This window comes from Ovis canadensis, chromosome 22 (assembly GCF_042477335.2).
Source record: "Ovis canadensis isolate MfBH-ARS-UI-01 breed Bighorn chromosome 22, ARS-UI_OviCan_v2, whole genome shotgun sequence".
Classification (NCBI taxonomy): Eukaryota; Metazoa; Chordata; class Mammalia; order Artiodactyla; family Bovidae; genus Ovis; species Ovis canadensis.
In genome coordinates, this window is record NC_091266.1 from 24,289,436 (window position 1) to 24,314,829 (window position 25,394).

Here is a 25,394-nt window from a genome sequence, read left to right on the forward strand (position 1 = left end):
AGACAAGCAGGGCTTTTGGCACAAGGTGGCCCTCCGTGTGTGTCAGCTCCTATCATCGCCACCGTCTTTGGATACAATCCTGCAGAAGCCTCCTGTCTGGTCTCCTTAATTCCCTATTCCTAATTCTAGTTTCTATCCAGCAGTAAAAGTAGCCTTCAAAGTGGGGAGTGTCAGGAAGAATGGATACATGGATACGTATGGCAGGGTCCCTTTGCTCTCCACCTGAAACTATCACGACATTGTTAAGTGGCTATACTCCAATATAAAATAGAAAGCTTAAAAAATAAACACAGGGAAAGAAGCAAGGAGGGACTTAATCATCCTGGTTACATCTACCCTCCTCTCCCCAGTGAAAAGTGGTAACAGCACCCACTTGCTAAAAGTCCAGAAGCCTTGTGGCAAACCTCTCCAGGGAGCCCTTTAACTCGGGGCACTCTGGCTCCACCCATACTGCTCTCCTCCCAGAGAGGGTAAAGGCCTGTGCCAGATGCTCCCAATACTTCATTAAACTTTTCCCACCATAAATAAGAAGATGCCAAATAAGGACCGTTCTGTGCCAGACTGAGCTCCATTCACCACGAGACACCTGCACTCATAGCTGTCAACCAACAAGAAATGTCACAGGCCCCTCTTTTCAAGTACATTTTCACAGCCATAAAAAGCTGGAAGACAGGAAAACCAGCTTCACTGTTGCATCACATTAAACTTTTGGAAGTGAATAGCACCAGTGAGACTCTGAACAATAAACCTAAAGGTAACCAGATATTAGTCAAATTCCACATCGTTCAGTTGACCTGCTCAGACTAGACAATTCATCCATCTACCATCTAAAACTAGGCCTAACTGAAGAGTATGTAACTCTCAGTTACAAGTTTCACTTCTGGAAGCATCTCATTTATCTATTTGAATGTGAGCCCCTGGCTCTTCCTCTCAGGCTGAGAAAGCTGCTGCTCAAGTACTCAGAGTGAAAGGCTCCTGATACCACCCTCCAAAGAATTCAGTTTCTAAGAAAAGTCTAACTCATTTTGCACTGGATAAGATGAAGAGAATGAAGGCTTCAAACAAATTGGGGGTTAGGGGAATAAAACTCAACATCTCCATGATTTTCCACCACCCTTGCCTTTCCAGTGAATGCTGTTACAGTGGGCTGGAATAACTTAACCTGCGATATATGTGACTAAGATAAAAATCCCTTTTATCCTTTACAAGGAAGAGTTCACAGGCAGTCACCTCACTCTTCCCCCCAACCTTTTTTTAAACTATTATTTTCAATTGTGATATAATACACCTAACATAAAATGCACCATCTTAACCACATCTAAGTCAAGCTCAGCGGCATTAAGAATGTTCACATTGCTGTGCAACCATTACCACCATCCATCTCCAGCACTTTTTCATCAACCCAGACTGAAACTCTATTCCCACCACGCAATAACTCTCCATTCCTTCCTCCCTCCAGATCCTAGAAACCACCTTTCCACCTTGTCTCTACAATTCTGACCACTCTAGGTACCGCATGTAAGTGAAATCATACGATGTCTATCCTCTTTCAACTAGCTTATCTCACTCAGCATAATGTCTTTAAGTTCATCCATGTTGTTGCATGTATCAGAAGCTCATTCCTTTTTAAGGATGAGTAATATTCCATTGTGAGTCTCTATCACATTCTATCTTCCATGCACTCATCAACAGACATCTGGGTTGCTTCTGCTGCTGCTGCTGCTACTAAGTCACTTCAGTCGTGTCCAACTCCGTGTGACCCCATAGACAGCAGCCCACCAGGCTCCCCCGTCCCTGGGATTCTCCAGACAAGAACACTGGAGTGGGTTGCCATTTCCTTCTCCAATGCATGAAAGTGAAAAGTGAAAGTGAAGTCGCTCAGTCATGTCCAACTCTTAGCGACCCCCTGGACAGCAGCCCACCAGGCTCCTCCACCCATGGGATTTTCCAGGCAAGAGTACCGGAGTGGGGTGCCATTGCCTTCTCCCTGTCAGCTATTGGGAATATTGCTACTATGAACATGGGGGTGCAAGTATCTTTTCAAGACCCTGTTTTTAATTCTTTGGGGGTATATGTCCAGAGCTGAGATTTCTAGATTATATGTTAGTTCTATTTTTAATTTTTTAAAGGAACTACCATATGGTTTTCCAAAGCAGATGCACCATTTTACATTCCCAGCAATCATGAGAGATCCAATTTCTCCACATACTTGTCAATACTTGTTCATTTCTGCATGGATTTTTTTCCCCCTTTCTTCTTTCTTGATAGTAGCATCCTAATGGCAATCCTTTACTTTTTTAACTCTAAAATGGTTGAATGAATTAACTTTTTTTTCCACCTATAGAGTTCGCTAAGAATGTTAGCAAATCTGATTCTCGTGAGTGTGTTAGATATTCATCTTCCGAGAGGTAACTGTAATAAACATCTAAGATTTAAAAAGTTTTGGACACAAAAACCACCTTGTATTAAAATCTGAAGCTGCCCTTTCTGAGGTACGGAAAGTACCATCTCTGAATCTTAGTTTTCTCATCTGCGAAATGAAGCTGTACTCGTTTCTTACAGTTGTGGGAGAACTGAGTCACAGAATTGTATAAAGTGCACATTAGCATGTGCCTAGCACCTAACAGACACTAAATGAACGACATATGATGATAAGGAACAGGAAGGTTTTGTTATTACTAGACTACTACCAATACTAGTAGTAATACTAATACTGAGAATACTTACTAAAAGGGAAGTCACAAAAAGATCTTTTATTTTGCCTTTTATATATGTGTAGCCTTTCCTCGTTTATTCAGGATTGTTCTACACAGTTTATACATCTACTCCTGAAATCTCAAAGGTGTCACTGTAGCCAAGATAGTATTTTTCTTATATATAAATATATAAACATAAATATTCTTCTCCAGTGAAGACAGGATATCAGAAACTAAGCAATAGTAACATAGCCCCAAAATGTACTTTCCAAACTTTGAAAAAGCAGTAACAATAACTTGTCACATAGTTCAAAGTATACTTCATCCAGTTAGAGAAAAAAGGTGGAAGTACAGTGTGAGATGAGGTTGTTCTTCTCTGTTCTTTTAATTAAAGAGTCAGTGCCAAATGGTTATCTTCTGAAGTATGGCTGAGGCTAAATTTGCACACTATATTTAAAAAAACAAACTTTACTTGTTGAAGCCTCTCTGGTATGTTTTAGAATTTATTTATCTTATCTGACTGTGCCAGGTCTTAGCTGTGGCATGCAGGACCTTCACTTGGAGCACGTGGGATCTAGTTCCTGATCAGAGATCGAACCCAGGCCCCTTGCATTCGGAACATGTAGTCTCTGCCACCCGACCACCAGGGAAGTCCCATCTCTAAGTATTTTTTACTTTACATCTTCATCTGGATTCTTGTTTAAATTCACAGGACCTGAGAGAAAGACTTAGAAATCATATAACCCCTTATAGTTAGCTATGTTTCCACTGCCTTACTGATAAATTACAGTAACATACAAAACACTTGGGAACCTAAGGCAGGTGGAAATGATGTATGCATACTGCAAATTTAAGCAAGCCAAATAGATAGAAATGAATTTTAAAATAAAAGTCAAATCAAAAGGGTACAGATTCATCATCAAAATGCTTCAAGACAGCTCAGGGCATGTGCACATGTACATTAGGCATTCTAAGGACTTTACATTTATTAACACTTTTAATATCTATAAAGGGTTCTGATTTGGGTTCCATCAATATTATAAATGTATTTTAAATTATTCCTTAAAATTTGGACATATTACTTTCTTTATATACTCCACTGAGAAATATTCAGGTAAAACAATACTCCAAAGCCTTAATTATGTTACTGGCTTCAGATTTCTAGATGGTCTTCATCTCTCCATCTTGGCTAATACAAACTCATACTAGACTCTTTCTCCCACCCACCCAAACAAGTGGTTCAAAACATTGGGATGCCCTGATAATGGCATTTATTTCAGTTTATTAGTTCAGATTTAAACCAGCAAATTCTGTTTCAACCACTGTTACCTTATTTCAATTTTTTAAAAGATTTTTTGATGTGGACAATTTTTAAAGTCTTTACTGAGTTTGTCACAATATTTCTTTTGATTTTTATATTTTGGTATTTTGGCCTAGAGGCATAGGGGATCTCAGCTCCCCAGCCAGGGATTGAATCCACACACCCTGCGCTGGAAGGCAGTCTTAACCACTGGACCACCGGGGTCCACAACCATTATTATTTTAAACGGTTTTAAAACTATTTTCTAACTTCAAAAATTAATGCATATGGGCACATAATTTTTAACTCTTTCCCTGGTGTTTTAAGATTTAATGCGTGACCTCAGCTGATTTTTCAACAAACTCTTTAATCCTAGAAAGGCCCGTGGTCAATGAGTATTGTCACTGGCTCTCAGTGATCACCAGACTCAAGTAGAAGGAACTGGGCTGAAGTTATTGCCCGATAAAATAAATCCCTGCAATTAGCTTCACTACTTTAAATGACAAAAAGACCATACATTCTCCCCAAAGCTGCATATTTTGAATACTAAGCTTTTCTCTGTGTCTCCACCTCCCTCTGAGTTTTCACTATGATCTGACCACCAAGAAGACATTGACAAGTAAGAATAAGAACATCAGTGCTAACAAACAAGGTACCCCGTTAAGTCACTGTGCTTATTTTTTCTTCCCTTATTGGCTTTTGAAATGTGAATCCCACCCGCAGAGGCGGCCACAGCTGACCTGTAGGTGTTCCTGCCACCTCTGCCTGCCTAAAGCTCACAGCATTAGGACTAAGTCTGCTGCTCAGATTCAAAGTCACGTAACGGCCAGAGTCTCAGCCTCAGAACCCCAATCTCTAGCAGAAGCCACGGGCTAGCAGCTCAGTCGCAGGGCCAGGTCTCCAGAATCCCACGCCAGGGCTCCTCCTCTTACAGATCTTTCATCTGCTGCCCTGGGGCCTGGGGCATGGCTCAGGCTACCCAGAGACTTTGCTTCTGAATCCTGATGATTTCCCCAGAGTTCAGCTGCACAGAAGTACTCTAGCTCACAGTTCGTCCCCCCTCCCCTTGCATATTTTGCTTTCATCAAATATCCTAATGTCCTTCATGGAAGTTTTCTTTCCCCAGGACCCAGCATAGGATCACAAATGCATTCAACTCTTAGGCCTCTTTGCTGCTGCTGCTACGTTGCCTCAGTCGTGTCCAACTCTGCGCGAACCCATATATGGCAGCCCACCAGGCTCCCCCGTCCCTGGGATTCTCCAGGCAAGAGCCCTGGAGTGGGTTGCCGTTGCCTTCTCCAATGCATGAAAGTGAAAAAAGAAAGTGAAGTTGCTCAGTTGTGTCCGACTCTTAGTGACCCCATGGACCGTACCCTACCAGGCTCCTCCGTCCATGGGATTTTCCAGGCAAGAGTGCTGGAGTGGGGTGCCACTGCCTTCTCCGTAGGCCTCTTTAGTTTCCTTTAAACAGAAACAGTTCTTCAGCTTTTGTCTTTCAGGACACTGATATTTTTGAGAAACATATGCCAATAATGTTTAGAGAACATCCTTCAATTTAGGCTTCTCTGGTGTTTATTTATGACTGGATCTGGATTCCTGTCTGGGGTGTGACACCCAGAGACGTGCGACGCTCGCTATTTCTTACCGTGTGAGTTCCCGCTTGCTCAGTCGCTTCAGTCGTGTCCGACTCTGCGACTCCATGGACTGCAGCCCACCGGGCGCTTCTGTCCATGGGATCTCCAGGCAGGAATACTGGAGTGGGTTGCCATGCCCTCCTCCAGGGGACCTTCCTGACCCAGGGATTGAACCTGTGTCTCTCACATCTCCTGCGCTGGCAGGTAGGTTCTTTACTACTAGCGCCACATGGGAAGCCATTACTGGTGGATTTTGACTCCTTGCTTACAGTGTTGTCCAGTTTCCCCACTGAACTATTACATTTTTTTTTCCCTTTTGTAGTCAATTATCAAATCTGTGAGGAGAACAATGACACAATGATTTCAGAAACCAACCCTTGCGTTTGACTGGCTAATAGTTACTTGCTGAGCACCTGCCACCTGCTGGGTGTGGTGGTGGTACTGGAGATGCTGCACGGGGAAAACAGCTATATCCCTGCCCCCAGGAGGCTTACATTCTAGTTAGGAAGGCAGACAATGGGCAAGTAAATGGAGCACACACTGTGCACCCTGCTCACAAGGGCTTCTAAGGATATAAAGCCAAGACAGGCAGGCAGGACTGGAGAAAGAGTACATTGAGTTGGTGTCGCTGTTGTGGCTTTGAGCCCAGGATCCAAAAAGGTGCAGAACCGTCGAAAGCAGAAATTGCATCTTGCTCCTTCCTGCTTAAAATCCAGAGCACCACGCTCTCGGGACATCTGGGATCCTGGAGGCATGGCCCAGCCTTGCCACTCACCCCTTGTCATCTTCTCGCGATGTTACGCGCTGGCAGTAACATCTCCGCTTCCCCTCAATGAGCCCCTCATTCCTGCATCCCTCGCTCCCACGGAGGAACTCCTCTCCTTGTCCGTTTCCAGCATGGCTCCGGGACCTGCACTTCAATACTGAGGGACAGAGAGGAGGAAGGAAACCTGCCCACAGACTACCATTCTCACTTAAAGCTTTTCATTGTAGAGATTTTATACAAAATTTTGTATTATATCCAAGGGTACTTCGTTACATGTTTTAATTACCCTAGGCAGAGCACTTAATGAAACTTACTGTTTGATTTTTCCCTCTTCTCTGGGTTAATTAAAGGAATTAATTTGCAGAGATAATTCCATATGATTCACACACAGACTAAGAAAATTAGCAGGCATTTCTTTAGCTTAGACAGCTTGTAAATAAACACCATGAATACGTGAACACCCACAAGCAAGTAATGCAGAATTCCACCTACATAAATGGACTGAGTCATGCTTCAATCCAATTCAACAAGTCGCCCCTAAGTCCTTATAAGGTGCTCTGTTCTCTATTCAGTACCACAGGAGTTTTCAAAAAAAGGGTAGGATAGGAACCTCAGGTTCCTATGTTACAAGGTTAGACAATGTGGTAAGATGTTAAAATATATGGTACCATTAAAACTCTAGCCAAAAAAAAAAAATCAAACCTTAGGACTATTTCTTAGATTATAACACATAGTTATTAAAATAATTGCAATTTTAAGTAGGGGTATTTAACAAAATTAAAATTGCACGTCTTGCATCACTGTCCATTTTTGTTGTTTATATGTATATTCACTGGAGGAAAGGCAGAGTTTTTGGTTTTTAATTTGCTGAAACAGAGGTCTGGCTTTGCAGACAGTGTCTTTATTACCTGCTGTATTAGCACTTTAGAAATGCCTGGCTTAGGCCTTGGGCCTTGCCTCCTCCCTGTCAACAGGACTGGAGGGCCTTCCACAGACTCCCTCCTCCCTGAGACGCCTCTTACCTGACAAGATAGGAATCTGTGACTATGGCTGATTAGAATACAATTTACCTGGGTAATTATCTCTACTCCTTGTAAAAAAGAAGACTCTTAATTTCCACCTCCAACCTCTCCCCACACAAAGATGATTTCAGATGAGAAAAGAAAAAAAAAAAAGCTGAAACAGCAAGAGAAGTTGGGAAAGAAAGCTGCAGGCCCAGACTCATCCCATAACCGAGCTCCTGAGGGAGTTGAGGGGAGTCCCCACTCCAGGCCCGCTTCCTCTTCTCTGCCCACAGGACAGAAGAAGGAAGACTCACCTGCACACAGACGTGCCTCCTGCCTTTTCTACTGGGAAGGTTTAGTCCTTCAGGTCTGCCCACAGAATGACAAAGATCTGCCCACATTTCCTGAATGAGCTCTTCTTAAATTCACTAAAATTTCAGGATTCTGTTACTTAATACTGTGCAGAAAGTTTTGTCAGGCGAGACTATTAGGATGAAAAAGAAAAGAAGATACGCCTTTCCTATTCCTACCAACCTCCAGATCCTCAACTTCACCTTCATCCAGGTAGGTGGCCTTAAGACCTCACAGGCTTTTTCTAAGGAAGTAGCAATGTGCAAATTCATAAATGTACGCCAACTTTTCCATTTTAACAACAGCTACAAACAGTAGATTGATTTGTTACAGGTCAGAAAATGACCTTATCATCCAAATAAGATTCTCAGCATAAATCAATTTCTCCCACAATAATGAAAATAGAAAGATACAGTTAAGCCCAACCTGAAATCAAACTATCAATATGAAACCATGACCAATATGAATAATGGCTGTTGAAGAAAATTCTTTACTAATTTTTCTTTTTTTGTCCATGCTGTGCGGCACATTGGGTGAAGACCTTAGTTTCCCATCAGGGATGGAGCCCACACCCCCTGTATTGCAAGCATGGAATCTTAACCACTGGACTGGCAGGGAAGTCCCAGAAGAAATTTCTTCCACACTTCATAGACTCCTGTGAGAAAACAGCTACCCCGAGCACCACCTGGCATAGGGAGGTACCACCTTCGAGACAATGAGAATCCTGTACTCCTTAGGGAGGTGTCAACTACACTTGTGATGTTTGTGGAAAGCTCAGCCTTGAGAGTAAAAAGTTTCAGATGTTCATCTTCCTTTGTCACTGATTCATTACTGCCTGGGCCAAAGAAGGGAAATGAACTTGCAGGCTGTGTGAAAACAATAAAATGCTCTTTTTCCGGAACAGCTGATCAAGAACACACTGTCCTAAGTGCAGTGGAGTGCAACGTTCCTTCCTGGTTCCCAGCTCTCAGGGGAGCAAAGAGCAGCTCCTCAGGCTTGGCCTCCACTGAACAAAGCTCAGGGGTCGCCTCCACGCAGACACTGCCGCTTCGACAGCCTGGAATAACTGAGACCTCAGAGACTCTGGAGGACAGAAGGCTGCCAAGATCCTTAGACATGTCCCTGCGCATATTTTACCGAGCTGATTAATAAGATCAGACAGGTTTTGTAATGAGAAAGAGAGGCAGCCCAGAAAGCTGAGTAACTTATACCAACACGGCTAATCTGCAGCTATACAGCCTCTCGTGCTCCTTGGAACCCAGAAGCATGTTATGTCTTCTTTGATTAGAGAGAAGATTCTGAATAAGACGGCGTATATAAATGGTGACACGTTTCCTATCTCAAAATTGGGACAGATTCTGACAAGTATAAACACACATCTAGAATCTAAACAGAATATCAGAAAGAAAAGACAGTCTCCACCTGCATTGCAGGAGACGTGAGTTCGATCCTTGGGTCAGGAAGATGCCCTGGAGGAGGGCATGGCAACCCACTCCAGTATTCTAGCCTAGAGAACCCCCATGGACAGGGGAGCCTGGTGGGCTACAGTCCATGGAGTCACAGAGTCAGACACGACTGAGCGCCTGAGCACAGCACGCAGCACGGCAGAGTCTCACAAGATCCAGGCCATGTCACTGCGCTGCCTACCTAGCAAAACTCCCAGGCTTCCTCCTGTGGGATTGAGCCAGTAAATCTGGGAGGTGCCTGAGAAGCTATATTTTCCACAAGCACCTCAAGGAGATTCTTACATTCTGCCAAGTTTGGGGAACACTGAATTGAGTCAATTATACTCTATACTACTTAGTTCTCTTTAAGACACTTCTACATTTAAATCCCATTTAATAATACCATCAATCATGTTAAGCTTATAAATGGTAACAATAATGAGCATCTGTCTTCTAACTCCTCAAATAATAATACGATTTTGGTAATATTCATTTTAAAGAAAGAGGTTAAGTAACTTGTGCAAAGTTACAAGCTAGCAAATGATGGTGGGAGGGAGGGTGGGGAGGGATTCAAACAGAGGTGTGACTCCAACAGCCGCACCCTTAACCATTACATATACAACCTCTTCTTTCACAGGCAGAGATTGTTTACAAGTGGTAGTACAAATGGTAGCAACTGATTTAGAACCCAAAGTAAAAACAATTCAGGAAACTATTTACGAATTGCTGCTGCTGCTGCTAAGTCGCTCCAGTTGTGTCCGACTCTGTGCGACCCCATAGACGGCAGCCCACCAGGCTCCGCCGTCCCCGGGATTCTCCAGGCAAGAACACTGGAGTGGGTTGCCATTTCCTTCTCCAATGCATGAAAGTGAAAAGTGAAAGTGAAGTCGCTCAGTCGTGCCCGACTCTTAGCAACCCCACGGACTGCAGCCTACCAGGCTCCTCCATCCATGGGATTTTCCAGGCAAGAGTACTGGAGTGGGTTGCCACTGCCTTCTCCATACGGATTACTAGTACTTTCAAATTATCAGCCATGTAGAGATCCAGGGATCCAGCAATAGCTCTAACAAAAGGTTTTTATTCTGTTCTGCCCTCCTATTTCACCTTTAAGCAAGTTTGGATCCTGGTCTCCATACCTTTCCCCAGCAAGTGGAAAAGATGTAATCAAAAAATCAATGACCGACACCTCCCCCCGAAAAATAAGCTCAGAAGAAGTACCAAATGCTATAATTTAGCCCCCAAATCTGAACAATATATCAGATGGAGGGCTAGATGTTTATACTGATTTGTAAAGAACAAAAAAAGGTGTGATGTTCAAATATTTTCATAACTGCCCTCTTCTATCACTTCTAACACTAAAAACAAAGAAAAAAAGAAAAGAAAATTTTTCTACTCATCCTATCTAGATTAAAAAAAAAAAAAGACTTGATATATCAAATGAACAGTGTCCCTTTGCCTCTTCCTGGGCTTGGGTTAATTAGAAGTCACTCAAGTTTGAACAGGATACAAAAAATCAGAATGGAAATAAGACTCCTGATTCATTCAGTGAGTGTTTATTGAGGGCCTCCTATATGTCGGGCACTGTTCTGAGTGCTATGGATACATAATAGAGAATAAAACAGACAAAAAACTCCTGCCTTTAAGGAGCTCACAGCCTTTTAAGAGGATATACACTCTAAAAAAAATAAGAAAATAAGCAGTTTTCCAGATGGTGACAGGTGCTACCAGGAGGATGGCTGCAGTGGTCTCCAAAGGTCTCCCTAACAAGGGGTTGTCTGAGCAGAGGCCTCAGGGAAATGGAGGGCGAGCCATGAACATCTAGGGGGAGTGCATCCCCAAAGAAGGAGAACTGTGTCCGGCAGACACTCGTCCATCCCTGCCTAAACCACAATCCCCCCAAATTTTCTATCTGCCCAGATACCACCCTTCTCCCAGATGCTCAGGACAGGAACTGCACGGGGCTCCTTCCCTTCCCTCGCATCTCCCCATCCCGTCAACCAAGGTGGTCCTGTGGGCTGTGCCTCCTAAATACTCATCTCCATTCCCTACTTGAGAACAGGACATCGTAATAAACCTGGATGGCTTCAACAGCTTCCAAACTGGTCTCCCCATATTTTCTGTGCTCCTATCCCCGAAAATCTAAGCTCCAGTAAGAAACCAGAGTGACTGCTTGGAAACACATATGCAGTTACATCAAGGCCCTTTTCTAGTTCAATGCTACCCCCTGCTCTTTGGAATAAAATCTGGATCCTGTTAACATATGCACACTGCTATATATAAAACAGATAATCAATAGGGACCTACCCTATAGCACAGGAAACTCCACTCAATATTCTGTAATGACCTATATGGGAAGGGAATCTGAGGGAGAATGTTTATGTATACATAGTATGGCTGAATCACTTTCCTATATACCTGAAACTAACACAACACTGTAAATCAACTATACTCCAATATAAAATAAAAATTAGAATTTAAAAAAATCTGGATCCGGGATGCCCAGGCCTGATGGCACAGTGCAGCCCTTGCCTACCTCTCCAAATCACTCACATCCTTGTCCCCAGGGCGCACCAGCATCTGAGCCACCTTGGCCTTCCTCCAGTCTCTCTAACAAGCCTCGCTTCTTTCTGCCTTTGCCGGTGTGCTCCTTCTGTCTGGGGAGACGCACTCCTCATCTCCCCTGGCACACTTTCCTCTCATCCTTTGGACCTTAAACTGGAAGCCACTGCCCCAGGGTGACTTTCTGATCTTCCCATCATGTGCAGTCCTGCCCTGCCCACTTATTATACCCCGCATTTCCCCCAGCACCATCACAACTATAAGTAAATCATTATTTCTATAATTTAATGGCTGCCCTGTTCCCATAAACTAGTCTCTATGGCGACAAGGGCCACATCAGTTGAATTCCTTTTTGCATCTCCAAATGCCTTAAAAATAGCAGAGTTCAATACACATTTGGGAAGTTAAGCCTTCTTCCTCACATGTCTCTGTATTCTCTCTCAAGGAAAATGAGGGGCTGCGTTCTTCCACCCCATCATCTATGCCTCACAAACCTGTCTTCTCATGACTAGAGTTAGGAAGGATGGAAAGGCCACGCTGAAATAATGAAGTTGCAAACTGAGAAGTCCCGAGTGCAGCCATCTGGATCACGTTTGTTTCTTCAGTTTTGTTTCATGTTACAAAATTGTCTTCCTAAAGGGAAGCCCAGTTAAGCAGAGTCCACTCCTCAGACCACACAGGACTGCTCAAGGAGCAAATTAAAGTAACAGGAAAGAACAGAGAACCCTGGGAAAAAGGACTTCCCGCTGGTTCACAGTTATCAGAATTTTTTCATTTTCATTAAAGCTAATGGGAGCCACTCACTCTGTGACAAGAAGTAAAAGGACAGTGTCACAAGCCCCTCATATATCAGACAGTTCACAGCTAATGGTGGGCAGCTACCCTGAGCTGCACCCTCAGTTCAGTTCAGTCACTCAGTTGTGTCCGACTCTTTGCGACCCCATGAATCACAGGACACCAGGCCTCCCTGTCCATCACCAACTCCCGGAGTTCACTCAAACTCACATCCATCGAGTCCGTGATGCCATCCAGCCATCTCATTCTCGGTCGTCCCCTTCTCCTCCTGCCCCCAATCCCTCCCAGCATCAGAGTCTTTTCCAATGAGTCAGCTCTTCTCATGAGGTGGCCAAAGTACTGGAGTTTCAGCTTTAGCATCATTCCTTCCAAAGAAATCCCAGGGCTGATCTCCTTCAGAATGGACTGGTTGGATCTCCTTGCAGTCCAAGGGACTCTCAAGAGTCTTCTCCAACACCACAGTTCAAAAGCATCAATTCTTCAGTGCGTAGCTTTCTTCACAGTCCAACTCTCACATCCATACATGACCACAGGAAAACCCATAGCCTTGACTAGACAGACCTTAGTTGGCAAAGTAATGTCTCTGCTTTTGAATATGCTGTCTAGGTTGGTCATAACTTTTCTTCCAAGGAGTAAGCGTCTTTTAATTTCATGGCTGCAGTCACCATCTGCAGTGATTTTGGAGCCCAAAAAAATAAAGTCTGACACTGTTTCCACTGTTTCCCCATCTCTCTGCCATGAAGTGATGGGACCAGATGCCATGATCTTCATTTTCTGAATGTTGAGCTTTAAGCCAACTTTTTCACTCTCTTCTTTTACCTTCTTCAAGAGGCTTTTTAGTTCCTCTTCACTTTCCGCCATAAGGGTGGTGTCATCTGCATATCTGAGGTTATCGATATTTCTCCCGGCAACATGCACGTCCGCTTTCCTCCCGAGCTGTAGCAGCAGCGGTGACTGGCACAAGATCACACAGCGTGATGGCAGCTAGGGGCAGCCAAGAGTTCCATCCGTGTGGGACTGTCCTTCTGACAGATACTACCTCTCCTCACAAAAGATCCCTAAAACCCCTAGAATAAATGTCCCAAGTCGAGCTTTCCTAAGGAGTGCTGTAATGTTATAAACATCCTAAAGTAGCCTTTAGAGTTGAGCAAAAGCAAAACAGAAGGACTTTATCACTCTCTTCTCTTGCAGCTGCCGCTGGTCGGAATGCACACAAGCAGCCCCTTGTGTCCCGCCACCATGCAGCTCTTCTAAGCGACAGAAGCCCAGGAACACAGAGGCCCTGGGCCCAGGCCAGCTGGAGCCATGCTAAACAGGCTGAAAAGGAAGCGGTTCTGACATCCCTTCATCAAACGCTGTTCACTCTGGAGAAGCGATAAACAATTTTGCATGCACTGATCACGCTTCTTTCTGTATAAGAGCAAGCTCAGGAATAAGACCTGAACCAGGGAACCTGAACCTATACCCTGAAACAGCCTCCTGATTTTTATGACCCCAGAAGCAAAACCATCACCGCATCCAGGTCAATGTACCATGGAACCCAAGCCCTTGTCCTCTTCCCAAGTGAGCCGGCCAACAGCCAACAGCCTGGTATCAGACTGGTTACCAGATAGCGTGGGCCCTGCCAGGCTGGACCGAGGCAGCAATTACACACGCTTGGTGTTTGGAAGCTCTTCTGAAAAGCAGCCCTACTGGGCCTCATGCCATCCTCAGGAGGGTCAAACCCCAACTTGTGAACACCCCGCAACGGGAGTCCCAGGAGAACTTCTGTTCCAACCAGGCCTCCAGACCAGTGGTCCCCTGGCAACAGGGACCCCCAGCTCAGCCCAGGATAGGGTGCAGCCCACGTCAGCCCCCACAGCAGAACCCATCAGGGCAATTCTCTGAGTGTCCTGAAGGTCACCCACTGTCAGTAGCCCCTGCTGCCCAGCCAGAGCCACTGGTCACAACACCCGAGTCCCTGGAGGGTGCTGTGTGGCAGCAATGCCAGATTTAAAACTGCAGTCGCTCATTCCCTGAGATCTTCTTTTACGTGCAAGTGAGAATGCACAAGAGGGCACCTCAAATATTCAAAGAGTTAAACAATCTAAGGGTGTCAGAAGAGTCACCACTTGGTATGCTTCCCACATCCGAGGACTGAGCTGTAGGGGGTACAACTTGAAGGGGTCCCCATTGTCTTTGCGGAGGCAGGGTGACGTGGATCCCGGAGCCGCAACCTGGACCAAGTTACATGAGCTTCTGCTGCTCATTTCCCTCATCAGTAGACTGGGGCTAACAACAGATCTCTTGGTAACACCACGGAACATGCTCTGAGAAAAAGGAAGTCATCTGGCACTGAATGACACAGAAAAAGGCATGGTAAATGGCACAGAATGAACCATAAATTAATGCTCGTTTCCTTCTTCAGTGCTTTCAGAGAACTTCCCTTAGTATCACGTATTCCTTTTCTTCCCTTTTATTAATCGCTTACAATCTTCTTTCACAATTAACAACCCACATATATTCATATTTTCCTTACGAATGTGTGTGGAAAAGAATATCAAGATCTATGCCCAAAGATGCTCTCTCCAGCATTGTGATCTTCAAAAAAAAAGTAATACCTGCTCACTAGGTAGTGAGCAGCACTTGTATTCAATTACAGCACTTGCAATAAACAAGGCAGTTCAGTAAGCGCTAATGAAAGGACAGTACTTTAAGGTATGGGCTTCCCTGGTGGCTCAGAAGGTGAAGAATCTGCCTGCAACACAGGAGACCAGCGTATGATCCCGGGGTGGGGAAGATCCCCTGGAGGAAGGCATGGCTACCGACTCCAGTATTCTTGCCTGGAGATCCCCCATGGACAGAGGAGCCTGGCAGGCTACAGTCCATGGGGTTGCAAAGGGTCAGACACAACTAAGTGACTAACACTTTCACTTTTATAAATAAATACATTATGTATATGCTAGCTTTGGTATCCAAATAATTTACCAGTGGGGAGAATAAAAGGAATAAGGGTAGGCAGATATAGTGCACAAAATAATGGCCCCATGTCCACATCCTGTGGACAGAACCTGTGACTATGTTACTTAACTCTGCAGATGTGATAAATTAAGGATTTTGACATGGGAAGAGTATCCTGGATTTTCCAGGTTGCCCCAATCTAATCACATGGGTCCTTAAAATCAGAAACCCTTTCCTGGATTTGACTACAAAGAACTGAACTGAAATGTCAGCGAGAAGATGGAGGAAGAGGCTACAGGCCAAGGAATAGTGGCAACCTCTCAGAAGTCTCAGACATGCTGATTCTAACCTGGAAAAGGCCAAGAGTCTCAAGGTATGCTGATTTTAACCCAGTGAGAGCCATATTAGGCTTCTGGCTTAAAGAAGCATTAAGATAATAAATTTGTGTTGTTTCATAACAGTAACAATGTGGTAAAAATTAATTATACCAGCAATAGAAACTAATAGAGGAATAAAAGGGGTAATTTACTTATAATTTTATATTCTTCTAGTATTTCAGTATTTCTAGTATAATTTTATATATTCTTTCTGGTATTTATATCTATCTATATTCTAGTCTGAATTTTTATATTATGACTTTAACTCTTATTTAACTGGGAAGGAAGAGAAGAAATTCTTTACCCTGCTTCCATGTTATGAGTCCCTGATCACAAAAGCTTTCATTTGGCACTTGGCTCATTCTGCCTGAAGAACGGAGCGCTCTCTTTCAGGACCAAACAAAAGTCTACTTACAAGGCCCACCTGAAGTGACGCGTCCCAGGTCAGGGCTTCCTCCTTGGGGGGGGTCTCTCCTGCAGCTGCACTTAAGGGGGCTGCACACAGCTCAGTTGGCCACGCTGGATGCTGAACTCCTTGAAAACAAGGCTTGCGGCTTATTTGGCTGTGCAAACCCAACCCTCATAATAGGCATTACAAGTGGTTAATGATTAAGTGTTTGCTCCGCTGAAATACTGGATTGCATTAAATCCAAACCAACCTAGTAAGGCCCGGTTTTAAATTAACAAGGAGTCTTCTACTGGGAAAAGACTGCTGCGATCTCACACGCATTATCCAGCTATCTGTTCCATAAAGAGAGAAGTTATATCCTTCAACCCCACAAATCAAGCAAAGAGTTCAGAGTTAAATCTTCCTTCAAAATCAAATTTTGACTTCTATTTACAGAAGATGGTGGTTATTAAGAGATACTGCCTCAGAGCTCCACTGAATTTTCGGTCTGAATCTTCTAATTTCTGCTATCAACATTTGTGAGTTACATTTAAATTATGCTGGCTATAGTGACGAAATAAGCCTGCCTTCCTTCTCATCCAAATCGAAACTTGGGTTTTTCCCAATACAATATTGAATCATCCATTCTAGGAGGGGGAAAAAAAATCACAGCCCAGTTGTTATAGCTGAGATTTAAAACAATCTAAAAATGCACGAAAGTCTACTCCATTAATGACTGTTCTAAGGGCAAAGAAGCCAGGAAAGGAGACAGTGCAACAATTGATTACATGTTCACACACTAAAGACTGCATCTGCCAAAGCAAGAGTCAGAAGCTTTTGTTTTAATCTCCCAAAAGCATTCTGTCTAAAAATATGAGAACATCCATCTCTACAGTCATAGTTATTTCCATTGCTCAATTACAGGCCAAAGTACTAAAGAGGCTACACTTTGGTGTTTGAACAAGACATCATTGTAATCAATGACTTCACAAATCTTTATCCAATCATGGGCAAGTGACAAACACTGAACTCTTCATGAGTATTTAAGCTAAAGAACATCATTAATTATTCACTTTTGTTGTTGGTGGTGTTTTCATCTTAAAGTCAGATTTATTGGGATATAATTTTTATGCGGTTATCCACCCTTTTTAGGTAACAGTTCCATAAGTTTCAACCAAAACATACAGTCATGTCATCATCACACAGTTAAGATACAGGCAAAAGTTCCCTATACCCTTTGTAAGTCAAGCTTCTCCCCAGTTCCCAGCCCCAGGAAACCACTGGTCTTTTTTCTAACCCTACACTTCTGCCTTTTCCAGAATGTCATATAAATGGAATCATGCACAGAATGTATCTTTTTGAGTGTGGCTTCTTTCACATAACATAATGCATTTGAGATTCATCCAGTTAGTTGTGTTTGTTCTTTGTTAGTACTGAGTAATATTCCATTGATACCCAGTTTGCTTATCCACTCTCTTGTTGAAGGACATGTGAGTCTTTTCAAGTTATGGGCAATTAGAAATAAAGCTGTTGGGAGCTCCCTGGTGGTCCAGCGGTTACAACTCTGATCTTTCACTGCTGGGGGCCTGGGTTCAACCCCTGGTCAGGAAATAAAGTTCAGGCAAGCAGCCAAACTAAATAAATGAAATAAGTAACACTGTTGCAACTATTAGCCTACAGGTTTTTGTGTGAACAGAGGTTGTCTCTGGGTAAGTATCCAGGAGCAAAACTGCTGTCTTGCATGGTAAGTATATATTTAACTTTGTAAAAAAAAAAAAAAAAAAAAACAAACAAAAAAACACCCAGGTTTTCCAAGTGGCTGTACCATTTTACATTCCCACTAGCAGTGCAAGAGAGTTCAAGCTGTTCTGTATCTTTGCCAGGACCTGGTAATATCTATTTTCATTTGCCTTTAAATAACTTTTTTTGGGCCATGATACACAGCTTGTGGTTAGTTCCCCAACCAGGAATTGAACTCTCGCCTTCAGCAGTGAAAGCACAGAGTGTTAACCACTGGACCACCAGGGAATTCCCAAAATACTTTGAGACTCGTACAGAAGTTACAAAAATAATGGAGAGCTCCCATGTATGCACCTCTTATCTTACATAACCATAATAAAAGTATTAAAAGCAAGAACTTGACATTGGTACAATACTGTTAACCAAAATACAGACCCCGTTAAGATTTCATTTGTTTTGACACGTTCAATTCCTACCCCTTTCTTTTGTGTGCAGTTCTATAGTATTTCATCACATGTATAGATTCATATAAGCTCTACTATAATCAGAATATACATCTGTTCCATTAAGCACATTCTATTTTGAAAAGACATTTTTGGTTCTGTAAACATCATCTGCTGGAAGGGACTTCAGTAAATGAGGACTTTCTTCTGCCCTTTTTTCTTAACCAAATTAGAACTCTGTCATCCAAAATTTAAAGAAAAAAGAAACAGACTCACAGATATAGAGAACAAACTAGTGGTCACCAGTGGGAAGAGTGAAGAGGGGGAAAGCGCAAGACATGTAGGGGATTAAGAGGTACAAAGTCTAAGGTATAAAATAAGCTACAAGGACACACTGCACAACAACGGGAAAATAGCCACTGATTTCATAATAACTATAAATGGAGTCTAACCTTTAAACCTGTGAATCACTATGTTGTACACCTGTGTATATCAACCACACTTCAACTTGGAAAAATGGAAAAAACAAAAAGTCAATTATCTACTCTCAGGCTTCACTGTGCAAACCCCACCGCTGACTTTTCTGTTCACTTTCCAGGCTGGGTGTCTGCTCTGTTCATTCTTTCCAAGCCCAGTGGAGGCAATATGGACATAGGGTTGAAAAGGAAACCAACAGATCTCATGTCTAAAAGAACTTAAAAGTGGAGAGATACTTACATACACACAGTTACAAACTGGGCAAGTACTATCCATGAATGAGAAGTAAAATATGATCTGGATTGGACTGGGAGGTCTTTGCACTCTATGCTCATCCTGAAACTCAGTATTTATGAGACCTTCCCACAGAAACACAGCATCTAAGTATCAGGGCCATTAAACAGTGAGTACATAACCAACAAATTCTTAAAGCGGAAGAATATAAGGACGTCCTCCAGCACTGGGAAACTGTACCAAGGTCCATTCACCTTCTTAGGTCAAAGCCTACCCATGTTGTTACTTTAGGGATAGCTGCAGCCTCCCAAATTGCTTTCCCACCCTCTGCCGCAGTGAGCCAAATCCACCACGAGAGATCCTTTCATTACAGAGGTGTCCCCATGCTCTAGGCTAGTCACGGTGGAATCCCATTGGGAAGAGGGTGAGTCTGCTTCTGGCTGATGGCTGCTATGACCCGCTTCTCCTGTCTCGGGGGCCATACTTACACACCTTTCGGGACCAAGTTGCTCCCTCTCCCCTTGTGTCCTCACTATAGCTGGCCCATGTTTTTACTAGAAGTCATCTCTCACCATTTGCTCCCACACTTCTGTCCCCTTCTCCACCAACAGCACAAAGGGTCTGAGTCATCTCTGTATCTCCTGGCATCTGCACACAGCTGCTGTGTACACAGGAGGTGGTCCATACATGCTTTCTGAATATTCAAGGCACGTCTATCAGATTATACTGTGTGAAGTGTGGCTTTGAGGGAACGAATGAGTCTGAATGTGGAAGACACCACTGGAGGCATCGGACAGTTGACCCATTTCAAGAGTCGTACAACAGGGGAGCTAAGTGTAACAGAAGCGTGCTTGGACAGCTGACAGAGGGCAGGACGGGACGAGGGAGACGTGTGAGGGAGGGAGACATAAGACACACCTGCGCGATGAAGCTCAGGACCAGCCCAGCCGTGACACCTGCAGGAAAATGGCAGCTCGACTGTGGTGGAGAGGAGGAAGGCAGAGGGCAGGCTCTGTCCCCACGGCTTCATTTCTTTCTTTTTCAAAAAACATTTTATTTGTTTGGCTACATCAGGTCTTATCTGCGGCACACGGGACCTTTACTGCAACACACGGGCTCTCTAGTTGTGGTGTGGGGGCCTAATTGTCCCATGGCACGTGGGATCTTAGCTCCCCGACCAGGGATCGGACCCGTGGCTCCTGCATCAGAAGGCAGATTCTTAACCACTGGACCACCAGAGAAGTCCCTCCAGGACTTCGTTTCTGAGGGCATTTGCCGTGGGCTGGGCTAGGGGAGGCCAGGAGTTCAAAAAGGAGCAAGTGCGTGCAACAGCTGCTGTGGGAGTCAGCCCAGAAATCAGTCAGAAATGAGAGTGAAAGGAAAAAAATCCCCAAAAGCAGCTAGTTTGTAGTACGTGCTTTTCCGCCTCTTTCTAATCTTTTCCTTAAAGTCACATGTGGCTTCCAAAACACCCTGGGGCCCTCTGTGAAAGAGGCAACAGAGTGTGTTTGAAGGCCTGGGAGGGCTGGCTACAAGCCTGAAATGCCTCCTGGGCCCAGGCCTGCTAAAGAGCTGATGAAAAAAATACAATAAGGCACAGCTCTTGGCTACCGGAGCCTCTTGCTCAGAGAAATAGTTTACATTTAGTGATTAGCCAACGCAGGAACTGCCAAATCAAAACACTCATTGTTTTGCAATCTTAAAACAATTGTTTTGTTCTTATTTTAAAGCATCAGAAAAATATTCCAGCCCATGTTTTCAAAATTGCTAGCTGCTGCAATGAATGACCACATGGCTTTTAACTAAGACTTTTACTGAATCAGCACCCTAAACTCTGCCACCACGTGGATGTGACTGTAAATCCCCTAAAGAGGGCAGTGCACTAGGGGCAACCTCACTTTTGCCTCCTGAAACACCTAGCAAGTCTTTAGGGATGACCTGCTTGGAGAACCACCAGTGATGATCTGAAATGTATTCAGAAACTGACATAGGGACAACCCTTCCTATCAGTTTCACTTACACTTTTTCTGTTATGCTCATATATGTGTAATAAGTGCTACCATTATGATGCTAGTTGATAAAAACTTTGAGTACCCAAGATCCAGGGTGCTTAGTACCAGGAGTTTGTGGTACCTCAAGTTGGAGTCACAAAAAAATTGCTTCCACCCTCTCTGTTTTAACTAAGGTTTCAATCCAATTCCTGCTAACACAGTACACCATAGGGTAGAGCAGAAACTGACAATCACAAGGTAGTTTTCAGAGGCTACTGGGGAAAAGAGCCAAGCGAGTAAAACCGCCCTGACCAGCTCCAGTTCACAACTGTCACCAGACACTGCAGTGACCCTCTGGCCCCAGAATACTGTCAACTGAAAAAAATGCACAGCCTAAAAGTGGAGAGTTATGTTTGTTCACAGACCTTACTAAGGACTATAGCCAGGGACTGCTGTCTTGCAGATAGCTTTGAAAAACTCTTTCCAAGAGATAAGGGAGGAGCCAGGAGATACAGGAATTTTTCCTACAGGGAAAAAAAATAGATAAACATCAAAAGGTTGCTCTTAATCAAAAAATCCAGACATCTCAGGCTAATTTATGTATGCGGAAGATGCAAGAGTCTGGGTTCCTTTGATAAGCATCTTAGCTATCCAGTTTGGGGCCAGTTTTGGGTTTTTCTCCATCCTGAATTCCCCTCACGGTGCACCATCCAGGTGGCTGAAGTGGCTGATGGCCCGATGGTTAGCAGCCTGTTTTTCTCCATCCTGAGCTCCCCTCACGGTGCAAGGTCTGGGTGGCTGCTGCAGTGGTTGATGACTTTATGGCCACAACAGTCCTTTCTAAATCCTTTACTAAAACAACAGGCAGCATTTTGGGGTTTGTTTTTTTTTTTGTCCACAGTACCCACCAGTCAGTACACATTTTCCCCAAGGAAACATCAGGTACACATTTTCCCCAAGTGCCTGAGCCTCTAAATTCTGCTGCTTCTCCTCCCCCACCCCCATCCCAAATCAAAACTTGTTTCTAATCAGCTCAGTCAGGAAATAGACAGTCAACCCTGTGAAACATACAAAGGATTCTCCCACTCCAGAGGTTGAACTAACCATATTCGGGATGTTAAAATATCTTCCAAGTCCTTATTCACCCAAAAGCTATTATAATAATCAATTTAAAGATGAGGATAGTACTAAAAATACATTAAACACATATCATCAATTAATGAGATCAGTATTAAGCTTTATATTAAGCTCAAAATCATGCCACTTAACTCTAAACTGTATTTACATACCTTTTTTTTTTTTAACTATAGGCTATTTTGCACAAATATTCCTAACTGCTCTTTCACATCAGAAACTGGAACTGGGTTACTCTTCAGCAAAAGAATACTGACAGGGAGAAGCAGGAACTATCTACAAAATGACCAAGAGGGAATGCTACTCCCCTTGTAGTTTCAAACCCTTTATGGACAACTATGAATCAAAGCTAGGCTGAAGTTCAATTTCAACTATAATCCTACCCAAGGAAAGGAAGTGCATTGTTAAATTCAAAAGACCCAAACAAGGCATCAAATGCTGTCCATGAGCACCAAACAAAAGATGTTTCATATAATCAATCTACAAATGCTAAAAATGCAATTCTATGCAGTTATGACTCCACCTACATACCATTGTGTTCCATCCTAGGTATTTCTAAAGGATGTGGTCTAAGCAGAATGCCCATTTTTCCTAGCTAATATGAGGACAAGGAGAAAGGAAACCAACATTTTGGCAACTGTCTACCTACCATGGGTATCAAACTTTGATATATAATAATCAGTGCCCTTTAATGTCCTTTTGTAAACCCTCACTTTTAAAAGCTGGCACCTAGAATAAGAACTGAAATTCTCAGACTCTTGGCAGCTAGGTATAGCTGTGTGGCTATGTTCTAGCCCAGATGTTCTCAAAGTAGGGTACTTCCTAAGAGGCCTATGTTATAGGTAATGCATGAGGCCAAAATTATTTTTATAATAATATTAAGATGGTATTTGCCTTTTCAATGCTCTTTCTCTGTGAGAATATTCAGGGGAGTTTTTCAGAGGTTACATGACATGTGATACCACAACAAATTGAATGCAGAGGCTGATTTGAGAATCCAGGTACTTTCTATTAAGCCAGACATTAAAAGAGATTTATAAAAATGTATACCAATGGTAGCTGTCTCACTAACAATTGAAAACTAGCTATTCCACCAAAAGTAATTGATGCTAACCTATAAGAGTTTATTATGTCTAAATAAAATTTTTAAATTTGTCACTTTTAATTTTTAACAGAAAATACTTGCATTAGATTCCTATTGCTGCTATAACAAATGACTATAAATGGGTAGCTTAAAATGACATAAATTATAGTTCTGGATGTCAGAAGTCTACAAACAGGCCTTCCAGGGCTAAAATGGAGGTGTTGGCAGGGCTGAGCTCCTGCTGAACCCAGAGGAGAATGTGTCCCTTGCCTCTTCCAGTTTCTGGAGGCCACCTGCACAGTGCCTTCCCCCTATAAGGACTTTTGACTACATCAAGCTCTCCTGATTAATCCAGGATAATCTCTGCACTGCGAGGTCCTTAATGTAATCACATTGGCGGTCTCTTTTGCCAGGTAAAGTAACATATGCATCAGTTCTGGGGATTAGGAAGTAGACATCTTTGGGGGGCTATTTCTCTGCCTGCCACAAATGCTAGCTATAACTCTTACAAGCAAAGCCTTTTGGGGCCCTCGATCATTTTTAAAGAGTATAAAGGGGCCTTAAATATGAATAACCTCAGATATGCAGATGACACCACCCTTATGGCAGAAAGTGAAGAACTAAAGAGCCTCTTAATGAAAGTTAAAGAGGAGAGTGAAAAAGTTGGCTTAAAACTCAACATTCAGAAAACTAAGATCGTGGCATCCAGTCCTATCATTTCATGGCAGATAGATGGGGAAACAGTGGCTGACTTTATTTTTCTGGGCTCCAAAATCACCACAGATGGTGATTGTAGCAATGAAATTAAAAGACACTTACTCCTTGGAAGAAAAGTTATGACCAACCTAGACAGCATATTGAAAAGCAGAGACGTTACTTTGCCAACAAAGGTCCGTCTAGTCAAGGCTATGGTTTTTCTACTAGTCATATACGGATGTGAGAGTTGGACTATAAAGAAAGCTGAGCACCGAAGAACTGATGCTTTTGAACTGTGGTGTTGGAGAAGACTCTTGAGAATCCCTTGGACTGCAAGGAGATCCAATCAGTCCATCCTAAAGGAGATCAGTCCTAGGTGTTCATTGGAAGGACTGATGTTGAAGCTGAAACTCCAATACTTTGGCCACCTAATGTGAAGAGCTGACTCATTGGGAAAGATCCTGATGATGGGAAAGGAGGAGAAGGGGACGACAGAGAATGAGATGGTTGGATGGCATCATCGACTCGATGGACATGGGTTTGGGTAGACTCCAGGAGTTGGTGACAGACCCGGAGGCCTGGCGTGCTGCAGTTCATGAGGTCGCAAAGAATCGGACACTACTGAGCGACTGAACTGTACTGAACTGTAAACCAAAACATTTGAGAACAATTGCTCCAGCACATGAATAGATGAGGTGGGAAAATGAAAACAGAAAAGCTAAGTGATTAACCAAAGTCATACAGACTTCAAGTAGACATTCAACTTGAAGCCAGGTCATCTGGCTACTGAGGAACCTAACGTGGCTCCCTTTAAATCATGCTTCCCACCCCAAACACCTGGCCTGTGACAAAGGCAAACAGAAATTATTTTGTGAGCATGTTTGAAGGCATCAGACAAAGGGCGCAATAACAAGTATTCAGATGCGAATCTGGTGAGGAGCAAGGAGGGCAGGTTGGAGAAGAAAGTGTTTAAAACAATTCTACTTTTCAGAACCTTCTTTAGAAATACACAAATTTATGATGTCATGTGAGAAAGGAGGAAAATGTTACAAATGGCCAAGTATTCCAGGATTGAGTCAGAAAGCAGTGAGGAACTGTTCTTGGTCTGGAAAGCACGATCAGGACCAAAGTCTGGGCGATGTACAGCGAGTGTGAAGCAAAGCACAGCTCTGGGTCATACAATGGGGCCTGGTGAGCAAACTCAGGTTTATGGTCACTCATCCTGACAATGCCTGTCAAGCCCTAGTTTTGATGCCCTCATTAAAATGACACCTGAAAGACCACGTTCTGGAGCTCTCTCTCTGCACCATTTTGATACAACTGGAGTCACAATTTTGCAG

General features: G+C 43.3%; 1 protein-coding gene across 48 annotated transcripts in view; it reads right to left on the minus strand.

Annotated features, from left to right (window-relative positions):
- Positions 1–25,394, minus strand: part of SGMS1 (sphingomyelin synthase 1) — a 335,925-nt gene that overhangs the window by 210,757 nt on the left and 99,774 nt on the right. For 13 of the 48 annotated variants that reach the window (XM_069567896.1, XM_069567917.1, XM_069567879.1 and 10 more), the window contains one exon: positions 21,566–21,664. The exons of 29 other annotated variants lie outside the window; for them this stretch is intronic. The gene's annotated coding sequence lies outside the window, so the exon portion shown is untranslated. Of the gene's footprint in view, positions 1–16,282; positions 16,471–21,565; positions 21,665–25,394 lie in introns of those variants that run through there. 6 more of the 48 variants (XM_069567868.1, XM_069567919.1, XM_069567889.1 and 3 more) reach the window with 6 other exon arrangements.